The sequence below is a fragment of the Eurypyga helias genome, unplaced genomic scaffold, assembly GCF_000690775.1.
Source record: "Eurypyga helias isolate BGI_N326 unplaced genomic scaffold, ASM69077v1 scaffold15222, whole genome shotgun sequence".
Classification (NCBI taxonomy): domain Eukaryota; kingdom Metazoa; phylum Chordata; class Aves; order Eurypygiformes; family Eurypygidae; genus Eurypyga; species Eurypyga helias.
This window is the reverse complement of record NW_010236714.1, coordinates 36,637-47,138: the sequence shown is the minus strand read 5'-3', so window position 1 is coordinate 47,138 and position 10,502 is coordinate 36,637. Positions and strand designations below refer to the sequence as shown.

General features: G+C 38.9%; 1 protein-coding gene across 2 annotated transcripts in view; it reads right to left on the bottom strand.

The window, feature by feature from the left end:
- The window catches only part of LOC104506293 (cyclin-Y), a 49,343-nt gene that overhangs the window by 12,848 nt on the left and 25,993 nt on the right, over window positions 1–10,502 (bottom strand). The window lies entirely within an intron of this gene.

The following is a 10,502-nucleotide window of genomic DNA, read 5'->3' as shown; positions in this document are numbered from 1 at the left end:
ACATCATTAAAAAAATCAAATAATAAGCAAAGAATGGGTAATATATAAAAAAGTTCAATGTAGGACACATGCTGGAAAAAATTTGAGGGGAAGGAGAAAGGGGGAGTGTAGGGGGGAAACTTTAAAAGCCAGAACAGCTCACTCGGGAATTTCCCTAAGGTTTTGCACTCATACATGTACAGAAAGTTCCTTCAGCAATTTGTTCTTCCTGAAAAGTCTAGCATTAGCAGAAAATATTATTCAATTAATAATAAAATAATTATTAATATATTTTGAGACTCATTTACTTTTATGACTCCACAATAACATCAAGTCCAATTACACCCTTTGTATAGTTTTGTTCATTAATTTTCACAATTATAATATGTACAAGTAATTAGAGTTTGGCAACAAAGTAACTGAAAATGGCACACCGCTGTTGTGTAATTAATGAAATATTAATCAAATATAAAATCTTAAATATCTGAATACATGTACACAACTATTCAGGCCACAAAGTGAACTCTGTCACACACTCTGCAGTGTAAACAGCACACTGAGCAAGAAAATCATGGGAAAAAGACAAAACACATTGTATTACACGTTTTTTGTTTAAACTGGCCACCTACTCTTACTGATGGAAAATAAAACTCAAGTTACAGTGTCTGTATCAGTCAGTAATACAGTCATATCACAATGAATTCATGTGTAAAAAGCATAAATTTTTTTCTCCTCAACAGACCACCCCTCCCAACCAACAGATTTCACAGTCCACTGTGAGGCTGCACTCTCCTGACAATGATTTAAGGCAAACTAGATGTAGTCAGTTATTAAGTTAGTAAATTCTGCTCTGATCTGGAAGAAAATTTTTGTTACTGCCTTCACTGGCACCAAGGAAGTCAGCTTGTTCTGCAGTTTTGTTCCTTACCCATGGAACCACTTGCTGTGCACCAAGGGGCAAAACTTGAAAATGGAAGTGCTTCAACATGACTAAACAATTTACTATAACCAAAAATTAGTCCCGATAAGCTACTCTATAAAAATGGAGGTTTGCATTTACTGAAGAATAACCTATTCTTTCTATCTTATAATAGATCTTATAATACCCTCTTCACTGTATTGTGATAAAAAGCAATTAGGTGGCTGTTGAGGTTGCTAGCACTCTTACAAGAGTCTACGCTGACTGACAGGAACTAGCAAGAGATTTTATTAAATTCTCTGATAAAAGTACAATATGCATGCAAATTATTATACCTATCTGAAAGGCCTCATATTTTATAAAAACCGAACACTGCTTGAGATTCTGGACCAGCATTTTGATTTGAATTTTAGATACCTAAAGATATTCTTCTACAAATTTTGAAGGAAATTTACTTCTGCTCTAACAGAAGAAATACATGGCTGCTAAGAACACTGAAAACATTCCTTTAAGTTACATATGTTTAAAAATAATGTTGAAGATTTTTTACTTACCAATTTAAAACATTTTTTAAGAGCGATTATGACAGATTAACAGATAATTACTAAAACCCCCATTTTGGAAACACTGAATGTTTCTAAACATTTAGAAAATAAATATCCCAAGTATTGGGGATATCCGTACCTTCAAATTAATACTCAAGTAACTTTAAACAGGTAATGAAAACTAACTGTCATTGGGGGGGGGGTTGGAACTAGATGATCTTTAAGGTTCCCTCCAACCCAAACGATTCTATGATTCTGTAACTTGTAAAAGTGTACATACAAAATGGTAAATGCATGGAAAAGCATAATCTCATTGATACTACAAATGCCAAAATAGTTTCAATGGATTCTTGAAATTATAGGATACTCAGAAAGTCTGAACAGTTGCAGTATTCTGGTTACTACAGACTGGTCAAATAAAAAAGTAGTCTCAGTAAAAAGACCTTTGGCTTACTCACTCCCCAAAGGGTTCTCTATTTGTCTTGTGTTAATGAGCAATTAACATTAATCTTGTTTTAGACAAGATACGAAATGTATAGGTAGCAAGATACCATAAAACTAAAGCCGGTTTCTTAAGAGGCCACATGCCAGACTCCTGAAAACATCATTTCTTCTTTAGCTGGTAGTTGCCCCAGCCTGCCATTCTATCACTGAAGAAAACCATAACATTATCTTACAATGCTGTAAAACATCACTAATTGTTCAGAAATTTATTTTCCTTCACAAGGAAGGCAAAACACTGTTTAAGTACAAAATTACAAATTCCAAATTGTGTGTCAAGGCCATTATTAAAAACAGAGTTTTGACATTTTAGACGGAGTATCACTTTGAACAAAAATTGGTATTGGGAGTTTTGCCTATGAAGGCTTTCAAGTGGTGCATGAGTCCTCAGGCAAGGTTCAAGACAGAAGCTGAAAGAAAAGTGTGTAAGCAGGCGAGACGGGAGCAATGGTGGTGACTCAAAAGTCTCACCTCTCCTCTAAGTTGCCCTATACACTTATAAAACCACAGAAACTCAAAGCTCAGGAAAAATTTGGCAGATGGATCTCATCAGAGCCTGTACTATCTGACGGTAACATTTAAAAGGCTGCCTTTGCTTTCCAGGTAGCCTGTGTACACAAACCCCTTACACGCTGTATTACACAAACTTGTTCAACTTAGCAAGTAAAACTGCTCCTTGAATTACAAACAGATGGCAGTCCCTGGAACTGTCCCTGGGAAGCAGATGACTTCTTTAAAGTAATACACTGCTAATGCAGGAAGCTTCACAAGCAGTAAGCACATGGAAGCCATAACCATAATATCACGCCACTCTTAATGAACTTCATTTGCTTTACCTCCATGCTGAATTTGACCCCCTACTGCTACTGCAATCCTCTTATATTTCAACTTCCCACAAGCAGTTTTGGTAGATTTTGAATCAATCCTCCACATCAGTAGATACACAAAGCACACAAAAATCAGAAAATAGTAGCCTTTCTTATGTGCAGCTCTAGCTTAGAAAGAGAGCAAAACGGAAAAAATACAACAACAACAACAAAAAACACAAACAAAAAAAAAAAACCACACCAAACCCAAGTAAGGATTCTGTTGTGGGCTCAAATTCAAGGGTATTCGCCAAATAAGAAGTAAACTAGTAAGAACAGAATGAAACTGAAAGTAAAGACGTAGAGGAGAACAATCCTAACAGCTGAACTGACACCTTGAGCAGATGAACTTAGACCAAAGTAAAAAGGGAGCATAAACTTGCTACCACCTTCCCACCAGCACATACTTGAGAAATCAGCTTTAAATATTAAATAGGAGCTTGATAAGACAACATTCTTATACCATCTTCATTACCATACTGAACATCTCCCAAAAGCATGTTGAAGGATATGAATAATCTTGAGTTTTGGTCATAACTTGGGCTTAACTGCAGACACATGGTTTGTTGGAGTGAGGCTCTGTATCATCTTCTGATTTAACTGAAAATGACAAACACCCCTGCCAGTAGAAAGGTGTTTAGTGTGACTTCTGGCTCCTGCCTTGAAAATGCCTTAAAAGAGAGCCTTTGGTTTTGTTTACTTGCTGTCGCCTCCCTGACTGTCTTGGGTTTGAAGCATACGTGTTCAAGTAAGAGTAGACAGAAAAAGAACAAGACTTCTAGCAGAAAACATCTGTGAAAGTTTATCGAGGCCCTCATCTAATGTGGGAATTCACTGTAATCTAGGACTTGTCTCTCAAAGATACGCCTATGCTGTCACATTAGTGCAATTCTCCAACTTTCAGTCAAGCCCACTCAGTCTCACACAGAGTTTTCATTCTAGCTCTAACTTGGAGAGAACGAGGTGACTCTGCAGATAAATTTAGGCAGAGGAAAAGCGGGTATATACTCGAGCTCTACTGATGTAAAGCCTTCTCCTGACCGCAGCATACGCACAGCCAAGTGAGCTCTAGCTCCTATGCCAACATGAGAAAGTTCTTATGGAGCTCTCGACCACGGTTTTTATCTCAGAGCATTTCAACATACCAGGCCCAGGCCATGGTAACAGCTCAAGCACCAAGGCTTTGACTTTGACGGGACATCAAAGTGAAAAGGAGAGGGAGAGTCTGCCAGGCACTCGGCAGCCCACACTGCCGAAGGGAGACGCCTCTGGCTGCTGCAAAGTTGTGCTGAATCAGTGCAGACTTCTGGAGACAGGCCAGGTGGCTCTCAGCCCGTTTGAAGAGGAAGGCTGGTGGGTGCTTAGTGACTACGCTACTCATCCCAAACACCCGTGGCTGGTGGGAGAACACCACCTGCTTTTGCTGGCAGAAGCAAGCTGGTCTTCCCACACACGGGCGGGCATGCTCCCTCTCATTAAAAAAAAAATTAAAAAAAACCCCAAACCTCGAAACAACAAAAAATACATCACGGAAAACACTGACCCTGTAGTGGTAAACGTGACATATGGAAATGCCATTTGTATGCAATTATGTCCATACATTGAATAGTGTCTTAAACACAACGGTCATTCTGTTAAATATGGGACTTGTAGCAAACAGGACTGGGATTCTGTGTGCACTAGGCAGTTCAGTGTATTCGTGTCTTGTAATGTATTTCACTGGCTTAATTTTCAAAAGCAAAACACTTTCTCCATTTTTCTAAGGACTAGCTGCGGTGAAGTCATATAAGAAAGCTGAATTTGAAAAGCTCACTGTAGAAAAGATTATTCTAACTTGCATCCCAGAATGCTGGAAGAAATTCACTTGTATGTCAAATGACCAAAAAAGGCAAAAGAAACAATGTGAGAAACACTTCAAAAAAACCCAACCAAAACCAAAAAAAACCCACACAACCAAAAAACCCCACAAAAGTCTCAATAACACATCTCCTCTGAATTCTTTCAGCAGGTCTTCCTTTATAGAACCAGAGCTAATAGGATATGAAATGAGTTTTGAGTATCTGGAAGACATAAGTTAAAACAAAAGCCATGATTTGTCTCCACCCACTTTTAACAGCTGTATCCATGCTAAAGAATGGAACTAAAGCTTAAACCAAACTGAAGCTGTTATACCAATGTTACTTTCCTTCAATTTAATTCCCCCTTTGCAGACCTCTGCTGAAACAAAGCTTTTGTGGCAAAACTTTGGAGCACTTCCCTACTAAATATTCAGAAGCTGGATTCCAAAAAGATAACAGATTTACTCAGCCCTAATTCAACATCTAGTTCTCCTCAAACACTTTAGTAGCTTCCAAGAGCCATCTTCATCACACTTATCATTATCCATTTAGTTCTATGACTGCATGTTTATAGATTTTTTACATAATGATAACAAGACTATTCAAATAAAAGATTAGTTACTGATGTGTCATTAGCAGAAACTCTCAGTGGCTTCAATTGAACAACATATCATTCTGAATTTTTCCCAGCTTGAAAAGAACAAGTATAACTCAGTGTTCATACCAACAAAACTACAATATTCCAAAGTCATCTGTAACATCATTCAATTCCGAGCTGAAATAAAATGCAATTCTGATCTGGAAAAGACCAGTGGACGTTGGTCCATCAATACATTTTTACTTACAAACTCAACACGCCCGAGTCTGATAATTCCATTATTGTCTATCGTGTTTGGGAATGAACCCTATGGTTTTCCATGATTGTCGGCCTAACAAGCCTTGATGGACAACACCTCCACCTCACTGGAGACATTTTAGTAACTTCAGCACTCGTCAGAAGATACACTACACCTTATTAAGATTTCAGAACAACAATATTGGATTATTATTTTCCATCTCTTCCCACAGACTCACACTAAGGTTTTGCAATGACTGACCTTTACACTTGGAATATCAGCAATTTATTATTTAATCATAAGTGAAACCAATCGGGTGAATCGCCTTTGTTAAGAATTCATTTATCTGAATTAAAAAGAATTTGATTCTGTTAATTGAATAAAATTACCACTCTGTGGGTATAGATAATCCTAAATGGGCTTTGAGTTCAATGAACTCTGGAGAGCTTCATTAGCTTAGATGCAGCACCACAGGAATGTTGTTAAATGGCTTCCAAAGCCATTTCAGGTCCAGCAGAGGTACAGAATTATTTGCTTCTGCACCTATCTTGAGCTCACAAATCTGCCAGACCCGAAATGACTCCATGCTGACCTAGTTTGGATGCCTCTGATCTTAGCTCCCAGGACTTGGACTTGCAATAACATGATCAAGAAGCATTTAGCCATCCATTATCACCACTAGTCCTGGGGGGCTTTTTTTATTCAGACATAGAGCTGTAACATGGCACAAACTAATAGGATCAGCAACAGCATCCAAGCTCCAGCAGTACTGCTCCAGCATGGCCACCGCTGAGCCAGAACTAATCCCCAGGGTGTTTATTTGCAGTTGGGTGAATCCATCCCAGACTTCCCAAGTGTCTGACAGCAACCACAGCATTCAACGTTGAGCCAGTTATCTAGGACCTCCTGCTACCCATGATCCTGGATAGCAGGGAGATGATTACACAACATCCCAATCAACAGAACACAAATACATTTGAAGAAACTGAAAATTAAAGATAGCACTGAAGAATTCAGGTGTAATTAGTGCAAAACAGCATCTCTCTTCTCCCATCTCAGAGGGCATTATAGCATGTTTTGTATATTATATAATACTTTAAAGTAGAAAGTTAAAATACCAGAGGAGGTTTATTTCCTCTTTTTTTTTCCCCCCATTCAGGAGGATATATACCAAATATGAAAGTGACAAATCCTTCCATTTCAATATTCCATAATCCAAAGGAACACTCAAATGTTACTAAAGTCTTACTATGGGGTTCTTACAGAACATTTGTTTCACTTAGGTTTTCCTAAAACAATGGAGCAGGCTTTCCACAGAGGTTACGAGATTTCCATCCTTGAAGAAATTCAAAACTCAGGTCCTGATCACCCTGATCCAGGGTGTCGCGGTCTGAGCAGAGGCCAGACCAGGCGTGACCTCCAGAGATCCCTTCCATCCTAAATTATTCTGTCATTCCATCTGTCTGCAGTACTGGAGTTTCCTGTGGTGCAACACGGAGAGGTCAGAAGTTGTGCGCTGCCTGCAAGGAGGCTGAGTGGGAGTCTCAGCACAGTAAAGAAACAGGCAATCAGGGAGGAATGTCACTGACATTACGAGAACAATCCTGAATTTTGAGGCAGCAGCAAGGGCAAAGAATAATCTTTCCTCCTGCTGTTTTTATATTGCTCTATGTCAAATGCTATCTCTGTTTTACCAATAAAACTCTAGTGGCTTTAATTACTTCTCATTTGATTTGTGTTGACAGAAAGGAGATGATGTTTTTGGTATTTTAATCACCATAACTGAGAATTGACAAATGAACATGTATTTGCAAAAAACTCATTCCCTCCCTCTCCCATTTAAACTCCTTATGAACTCACTAGGTAACCCATATTATAAACTGCAGGAGCACAGAATAACTAACAAAGACAGCTTCCATCCCAGCACATCATGAGGAAATACAGTCCTCTCTCTTCAGTGAGAAAAATTCAGTGTGTCTCAATGCCTTGAAACTAAAAAGTTACTGGTACAGAAAAAATTATAATTGGTAGTGGGTCCCATATAGCCAAATTACAGCTCTAATCCAATCCCGAAATTGCCATATGCTCTGTTCTAAGCAATGAGCCAGTTCCCTACCACGGCTCTCCAGAAATAACCGTGCTTTGCAATTGCCCAGCCAGGCATTTAAAATGTTCTACAAAGGTCTGGTGCCATCCATTTGGTGGAAAAGGACATCACATCATCATGGACCTTGCAAATTCATCCAGGTTTCATTTTTGAGACCAAATGATGAAAAAGAATAACCAACACAGTCACTAAACTCTGAAAATGTGAACAACTGCAAAAGTACCATGGTAGAATTTACAGGAAGCACTAACGGAACTGAGATAAAAGTCACACATATCCAGGTTTTCCCTCTAATTTACTCATTTTAAGACAAAGATCTGTAACACATGTAAAATGCACTCAAACTATTAGACAGCAGAGACTTTCCAGTCTAAAACTGGGATCAGTATTCATTCTTTGCCCACACAGACGACCTTAGAGATGCATCAGAAAACAGACACCCATTCTTTGAATGAATGCCCTCTTCTTTTGCAGATTAAAAAAACCCAACCTCCTCCCTGCCTCACTTCCATGTTCTCTTTTTGCAAAGTGTATATCCCAGAGGGCCTAAAGCAAGACTTGCCTGAGAAGTCATACAGGTATTAACCGATAATGGTGCACGTGTTGTACATTAGGCCGTAGTCAGAAGATGAGAATAGCCCTAAAACCAGGGACCAGAATCTGAGTCTTCTGCTCCCAGCAGTTCCTGTTGCCCTTCTCTGGAGCGTACCCTGACCCATACCTGGCTGCCAAAGGGCTCAGGATCCACAGCATGGGTGGAGAGACCTGCTCTCTGTGCTTGGGAGACCACCCGATGTGGCAAAATGGTGGGTTTTGTCCACCTCCCCGGAATGCTTGAAGCCCAGGACAAAAGTGGCCAAAAATAATACCGGATACACACAGCTCTTCTCACGTGTTTCTTACGAGAGGTGGAGCCCAGCTTCAATGCTTTGCCTTGCTCACCCAACCACACTCTTAATCCCTTACGCTCACTGGATGGAGAGTGAAAGCTTTCAAACCAGGCGATAAACGTTACTTTGCATTGTACTGAGACCATCAGAGGAACCTGCATCCTCCATTAGCTGCACGGGGGTTGGTAGTTGTGCTGGGCCGGCTGAAAAGGGCCTCTGCTGCAGGTCAGGTGTCTCTATGGACTTTGACCACTTTTTTTTTGTGGTTTTGTTTTCTTTTAAACAAATATCAGATTTTTGATACTTCATTTGCAATAGGAAAAAACAAAGGTATTTTATCAGCATTTAAAAGTATTTCAGTGAAAGGAAATGAATTAAATGTTTTCTTCTTTCTTCCAAGCACACAGAAAATAAAGTTCTCAAATACTGTAATTTTCACAACGCAGTTCAACAATATTCTCTCTCTTCCTAGTTGCTGAAAATGTGACTGGAGATTACAGTAAGAACACAGGAACATCTGGATGGATTAATTAAATCCCTATCTTTCATAAGGAGAATTTATTCTTACATACTTCCAATTTCAAATTTCCCAATATCAAATCCTCTCAGTCACAGTATGAACATATTCCAAAAGCACGCTCCTCTGAAAGTCACAAAAATACTACAGCTCATGAACTGTACATATTTACATATCACCGTATCCAATCAGTCTACAGCACACAGACCTGGCATATTTGCCTGTTTTCAAATGCAGAATGTATCTTCCCTGAAATGACTATGGATATTGAAGTCTATTAGGAGCCTGAGATCTGGCCTATTTGCACAAAACTCAAAGTCATGCCAAGGCAAAGCAAAAAGCTTGGACCATTCTCCTCTTCAGGTCTATTTAAACAGGGTTATTTTGCTTTTACAAAACAAAAGAACAATTATAAATATTTAATTCTTATGACATGCAAACACTGTACTGTTTTCCTGTTGGTATGGATAGCACTCCTGCTCACATTTTTATTTGTAATCCAATTAACAGATTAAGATAAGTACAACCTGTCACCTTTGCACCTCAGGAGATGGTGAAGAGACAGGCATTTCTCAGTTTTAGCAAGGGTGGGAATACTCTGGGTGGTGGGAGAAGCACATGTGCATTATTTATCTCACAAAGTCAGGTCACAGAGTATAGTTCATCTGTTCACTGGGATAAAAAACATTATTTGCAAAACTTCAAATCAGCAACACAAATCTTAAAGCTAATTTTATTCTTATGGTATTACTTTATAAATAGATAATGTGAATTAGTATTTAATTGTTTCAACCTGAGATTTTAATTTTTCACCTATCAGTATGGGAAATCTCTTGGAAGCTCTGGAGGCTGTGCGAAAATTAATTTTTTTGTTTAATTATAAATTGGTTTTGCTGTAATAGCAAAGGCTTTAATTGAAATACTTTAATTAAGTGCTTGAAGCAACACAATGCTGGCTTTTTGTTGGAAACTAGCTTATCTAACAGTCTAAAGTTTCACATTTCCTCAGCTCCTGTGCTGAACATACAGACTGCTATATAACCAACTCTAAGTGCTGCTTCTACCTGGCCAATGGCATGCAAAAAGACAAACAATAAGTGCATTCAACAACACACCTTACACCATGTTAATAATTTTGGCAGTAAAAAGAGATGGTCAGGACTCTTCAAAAATAATTAGAGTGAGTGGAAGTAAGGTAACAGTTGTAGCATCTTGTTCAAAACGCACTGTGATCTCCACAGACACATGTCCTGCCTTCTGGCAACCCTCCCAGGAGGAACAAGTGGCAGACAAGGCTATCAGATTGCCAGTCTACGGCAAAGCGTAGGCTCCAGCAAGGAATGTTGCTCTCCTCCAGACAGGGTCTCAAAATTGAAAGCACTTGGAGAGTTCATAAATAGCAGTATCAACACTATTAAGATTTCAGGAGTATGGGGAGTGGTGATTGCTTTTTAACAGATTAATTTCCACATTTGAACATTTCAGAACCAACACCATCTGTCTT